At 46.5% G+C, this 6,101-nt stretch overlaps 1 protein-coding gene across 1 annotated transcript in view; it reads left to right on the top strand.

Annotated features, from left to right (window-relative positions):
* Nucleotides 1-735: 735 nt before the first annotated feature.
* ARHGAP8 (Rho GTPase activating protein 8) overlaps nucleotides 736-6,101 on the top strand; it is an 86,340-nt gene continuing 80,974 nt past the window's right edge. The window contains exon 1 of the mRNA XM_069806935.1: nucleotides 736-1,613. The gene's annotated coding sequence lies outside the window, so the exon portion shown is untranslated. The remainder of the gene's footprint in view (nucleotides 1,614-6,101) is intronic.

The following is a 6,101-nucleotide window of genomic DNA, read 5'->3' as shown; positions in this document are numbered from 1 at the left end:
GTAAAGTGGGGTTAGGAGGAGACTTCTCCAGATGGACAGCAGACAGAAAAGATATTGCGTGAATTAATCCCTCAGAAGCAGGAGTGAGTCCACAGTGAGCCACTTTCTGTTTGGAAAAGACGGCACGAGGGGCACACCATGCAGCCAAAGCTGTAAGGGCAGTTGTACCAGGTCAGACTCCATGTCCCATAGCCCCCCTTTCTGACAGTGGCCACCAGCATAAGCCAGGGAAGGTGAGTCTGGCAGGATTTTCCCGGAGCAGTGGAAGCATCTGGCAATTTGTGACTCAGTGAGGTGGTGTCCTTGTGCCTCTAATTGTGTTTTGTCCTTTTTTTTCCCCTACCATTGACTTACCTCAGCTTACTTCCCACTCTTTTACTGGCAATGACCATTTCCTAGCATGAGTTTGAGGGAGTGTAAAGAAAATGGCATGATCCCGGTGAAATTGTGGGACAAAAGATCAACGTGGAGTCTTTCGTCAGGACGATGACAGTAGTTTGGACCTCTCCTAACCACGTGGGGACACGGGTAGACCTAGAGGAACTACTGGTGTCACACACCTGTAAAAAAGATACGTGAAAAGGATAAATGTCTGTCGTTTTTACACAGACTGGAAAATTACACTGGGCAGACGGAGCAATGCCACCAAATGCTTGCAGTGCAGAGCCCACCAGCACGCCTGTGCCTTACAGTGAAGGGCCACATCTGACTCCTCTTCCCTGCATCACCTGAATAAATTACGAAGGGTAGGTTTCCCCCGGAGCTCTTCGTCAATATGTTCCTTCCTTCCCGCTGTAGTCAGATGGCGATGCTCGGAAACTTGGTAACCGATTTATTTTTTCCCCTAAACAATAAAGAGGCAGTAAAAAGAGATTAACTTCCAGATCTTGCTATTGCATCTGGTTTTGTTCCCCCCCTTCAGTCACCCAGCAGGCCTGCGGGGTGGGCAGGGGTCCACGGGCCGGGGCAGTGCCGCCCCAGCCCCGCACCCCCCCGGCCGGCTCTCTCCTTCTCCTGCCGCAAAACACCCGCGGGAAACGAAACCGAAAGGCCGGGGCCGACGACGAGAGCCGCGCTTCGTCTCCCCTGAGGAGCCCCTTCCACCCCTCGGCCCCCCCAACCCACGCCGCCTCCATTTCACGCAGCGGGGGCCCGGTACCGGCCCGCCCGCCCGCCCCGGGCCTGAGGCGAGAGCGGCCGCAGCGCGGCCCGCGGCCTCGCCCCTCCTCCGGCCGCCCGCCCGCCCGCAGGTGAGGCCGGCCCCGGGGCGGTGCTGCCGCGGCCCGCCCGCCTCGGCTCGGCTCGGCCCGGCCGGGAGAAGCACCTGTGGTGCTCGTCAGCCTCTGCCGCCGCCAGGGACGTGGGGCCGGCCCGGCTGCCCGCCTCGGGGGGTGCGGAGGGGCCCGCGCTCCTTCTCCTCAAGGGGCCCGCGCTCCTTCTCCTCAAGGGGCCCGGCTCCTTCTCCTCAGGGGCCCGCGCTCCTTCTCCTCAGGGGCCCGGCTCCTTCTCCTCAGGGGCCCGCGCTCCTTCTCCTCAGGGGCCCGCGCTCCTTCTCCTCAGGGCCCGCGGCGGTCTCCCCCGGGGCGGCAGCGGTGTTCTGCCGGTGAGGGAAGGTAAAAGCGGATGGGGCTTCCCGCGGCGGGGTCGGGTGGGGGGGAGAGGTGGGTGAGAAACTCGCTGCCGGGGTTCGGGGGTTCGGGGTCGGCGGGGCAGAGCGGCCCGGCCCGGGGCTCCTCCAGCGAGCGCTTGGGAGGCGCGTATAGATACGTGTGGGTGTAAGTCAAACCAAGCGCTCTTCGTGCTTCCTCGTGGTAACGACCCGTTTGTGCGGCCCTGCGGATGAAAGGTGCCCTGTCTAAAGGCAAAGCAACTGGTGGTTGGTTTGGGGTTCCCCCCCCCTCCCCATTTTGCGCCGTCGGGTAGCAGCTGCACGCCATGGAGGGTGCCCGGGCAGGCTTTCGTTTTTACTGTTTCCCGCAAGAATATTGTCCAAAGCTCATAACAAGAGACAGGTTTATACCGTAACAGGTATTATGCGAGGCTGTTGTTTTACAACGGTGTTACACCTCAGACTGAGAACTGTGGTTCTATGCACAAGGATATGACTCAGCTGAATCGGATTCTGTACATTAAGAACGTGTTGAAATAGTTTGACGGGTTTGCTGGGTGATAGGTGAGTTTGCACTCTTGTGGCCGTTCCTACTGACTTTGTGGGAGAACTTCACAGGACAAAAAGTTTCTGGTATGAATCCTATTGCAGAATTAGAGCTCGTATCAATATGAAACCTCACAAGAAACAGAGAAAATGGGGTGAAGATTATAGTATCATTATGTGGTAGTCTAGATACGGTACAAGTTGTGCATGTTGAGATTCAACACTATAACTATAAGCCATAAAATATCTCTTAAAGAATATCTCTAGGTATATATTGATACACTGTGGTTTTAGGGTTTTCTTTCCTCCTCTTTGTTACCAGTCCTTTGAAAATTAATTCCTCTTCACCCCCTTTATAATGGATATATGTAGTTAGTTCACTCTTCAGCACTCTATGTGTTGCATCGTATATTTGGCATGTAGTTAAAATCTGTATCAGTGTGCACATGCACGAGGGGCTGACTTCACGTGGTACACAAAACATTCATGCTGACCTTTCCAGATGTCTGAGCAATGACCTTGTTTTGTAGTAAGTTTTCCAGGCAGAAGGTGACACAGGGTTTAGTTAAGGCCGCTTTAACTCCTGGGGGGGGGCTGTGGTAGGCTGGGAGGACAGACTGGAACCGGTTCCTCTTGTTCGCTGCCATTAGCATTCCTGCAATTCTTCCCATCCAGCCCCCCTGCCAAACACACCCTGGTTGAAGTCCACCAAAAGGCTGAAACCCTTTAGGGCAGACAAAAGAGGTTAAGCCTTTCTTCCCACACTTGCAGGGCAAGTAAGCAGCTCGCCTGAAATCGATGGGAAAGGCCTATTCCCGGTTAGATGCCTTTTCCCTGCCCACAAGGGTAACTGGAGTGCACAGCCAGGAGTTTCCTGTCCTTGAGTGCTGTAAGTTTTATTAATGACCTTGCTGGGGTTTTGGCATTTTTTTTTTTTCCTTTTTAACACAGATAAGCTGTTGGCCTGTTACTCGGTCTCTGAGCTGAATGATCGCTTAGCTTCTTTTCATCTGGTCTTTTACTTCTGCAAGTCCAACCTAGGTGGCTGGATGCAGGAGTAAAGCTCCTCATGGAACAGTAGTCAGGGCCATTGAAGGTAGGAGCCTTGCTTTCAACACCAAAGCCCCTTCCAAGGAGGAGTGACCTCTGCTTTTGGGAGGTGTTTTGGCATCTAAGTGTGATTTTTGTCACTGATGTGTTATAGACCTTTAGTATGCTGCCTAAAAGAGCATGCCGTTTTAGCAAATTTAGCAGTTTGCTGAGAGGTCTCTGAATAGATCTAAGTCAAGCAGTGATGTTTCTGTAACCAAAGAAATTATTTTTTAAAGTTGTTTTTACACAAGTAGCTTATTCCAGTGTCTTCAGAGAAAAATATGCACTAATGCTAGATGGAACTAGCTTTAAGTTAAATGAAACTGAGTTCCCTGTGTGGTTTTCTTCATTGTTAGAGCAGGAATTCAAAAAGTAAATAAACATGAGGAGATGTAAACTGTATTTTTAAAGTTCTTCTGGATTGAATCAACGTTTAATAATAGTACTGCTGGGGAAATGTGTAAACAGTATTTTTTGTACTCCCCTATGAACTCGTAAGCTTTTTTTTTTAAAAAATACGGATAGACCCATGAAGTCATTGTGTAACTCTGCTGAGTGAGTATTCTACATGCTTATGTAGGTATTGTTTTTTATCGGTTTTAAATTTAACAGGTTTTTTTCAGATAACTTGTTCAGAGTTGAAACAGTCCTTGGTGTAAAGGGTTGTGCACAGTATAGCTGTGTTCGTGCTGTGCTGACTGGATTGGTTTAATTTTGAAATTGAGATACAACAGAACAGTCAGTGTTTAATAGGCATTGTGTTATTGAAACTGTAACTCCCATTTTATTTAAAATTGATTTTTTTTAATTAAAATTACAAATGTTTCTTTTTTTTTTAATGAGACTTAAAGAACATTATAATTCTAGGGTAAGGTCTGTTGCCCTGCAGATGGTATAAACCACAGTCCAAGATCTCGCTGTGGCTAGGGATGTAGGATGCAGTTCTGAGAGGTGGAAATTAGGGAATCCAGGCAGGCTACTGCTCAGCAATGGGTCGAGCGACCAAGGCTGCCTGGGGGTGACTCCCTAACATTAGTTGGAATAGCTTTTGCTGCTCACCATGTCCACAGCTGGGGTTTCAGATTTCTTGCCAGCCTCCACACCAACATAACCCACTGCCAGGCAAATGATACAGACTGCCTGTGGGAACCACGTGCAACCTGCTTGTGAGTTACACCAGACTGGAGTCACACAGGTTGACCCCCCTTCACTTTTGAAGAAAAAAGAAATTACATTTGTATCTGGCAGCTTTCCTGCATATCCCCCACTTCATTGGCTCAGCTGAACTGCAGAGAATAAGCACCTATTTCATGTCCAGGAATGAAGAGGTCTGGTTAGGGTTATATTAAATATGAAAAAAACCCCACATAATTTTTTGTGAAAAACAGGCTATGTGGACAGTATAAAAATTTTAACAACAAAATAAAATAAATACAGGAAAAAATAATTTGGAAAATATAAAATCATATTGGTTTTAACTGATATTTTCTCCCCCAAAAAACCTTAAGAATATGTGGGTAAAAGTACTGATGAAGGGAGAGTTTGAGTCAGCAGTATCTAAGACTGGAAAGGAATGAAAGTACAGAGTAATTATAAAAGTGTTGCCTACAGACCTTTATTTTAGCAATGCTGTTGGATATTACTATAATAAGGCACAAATTCTGTTGTACATATACACTGTTCAAGCCTGACAGCTTAAAACCTGACAACTCGGTGCCTTTTCAAGGAGACAATTATCAAAAAAGCTTTCTTTGGATCAAATGAGAGACTGGCAGTTAGTATTACCAGTATACTAAAGAGTGGTTTAGTTGAACCATCAAATTTTCCCTGACCCTAACTAAAATAAGCCTTTTAGTTCTCTTTTAAAAATGCCTTGTATTTTATAACAAAATATAATCATTGACTTATAATATCGGGTTTAAGAAACAATAACATTTGAGGGACGAAAAAATAAAGAAGAAATTATTATTTCTGCTCTGCTTCTACTGGAAGTCTTACTTTGTTCATACTTACTGAATCTTTCATTCTTTATTACTGAATTCACTTTATATGATATTGATGCAATCTATATTCTTTGAGAGTTTTTCTCCTGCTCACTGTCTTTTGGAGGCATAATCTTTGATCTATGATGACAATAATTTTTACAGCATATGCAGACAGTGACTGCAGATGGGGAATAAGTAGCGTGAGCTGACGAACGTCTAAGAATTAACAGTCCTCTGATCATGCAAACATGGGATGTGATGGGTCAAACCATGCATTTGTAAGCAATTTTGAATCCTGTGAGTGCTGCCATTTACTACACCTGAGGCTTCAAGTACCTCTGAGAATCAAGGACTATGTGTCCAATGCCAGGTGCTCAGCACTGAATTCCAGCTGTTATTTGGGTGGCTATGCTCAGTATTCTTTTATTCTCAAGCCAATTCTTTGTCAGGCTAGTCTCCATATTCTTAGCTCTTTGAAGAGCAAAGCATCTCTCTCTCTCTGTGTAAAAATGGTTTTGGGGAAAACCAAATATATATAGGTATTCCTTTAAGCTATTTTTTCATGCTTTTAAACTATTCCAAAAGTAAGGATTATATTTCTGTTTTCATCATTCAGGGAGCATGGCAGGTCTGTCAGTCAAGGGCAGCAAGCTAGGATCAGTTCCCTGAGGTGATTGCTCTCTTCGTATAACTTACATGTTGTCTCTTGGCAAACTCATAGGTAGTCTTCAAATCATCCAAGAAAAAAGTTTTGTTTAATGACTTAGAAAGCATCTCATTGGAAATTGTTGGCAGAAGCAAACATGGATTCCAGATCCATGTTAGCTCTGAGACCATGCCTTCTCCTCTTCCCTGTGTGAGAGCTTTGC

This window comes from Haliaeetus albicilla, chromosome 19, assembly GCF_947461875.1.
Source record: "Haliaeetus albicilla chromosome 19, bHalAlb1.1, whole genome shotgun sequence".
NCBI lineage: Eukaryota > Metazoa > Chordata > Aves > Accipitriformes > Accipitridae > Haliaeetus > Haliaeetus albicilla.
Note: the sequence above shows the minus strand (reverse complement) of the source record. Positions and strands in the feature narration are given on the sequence as shown.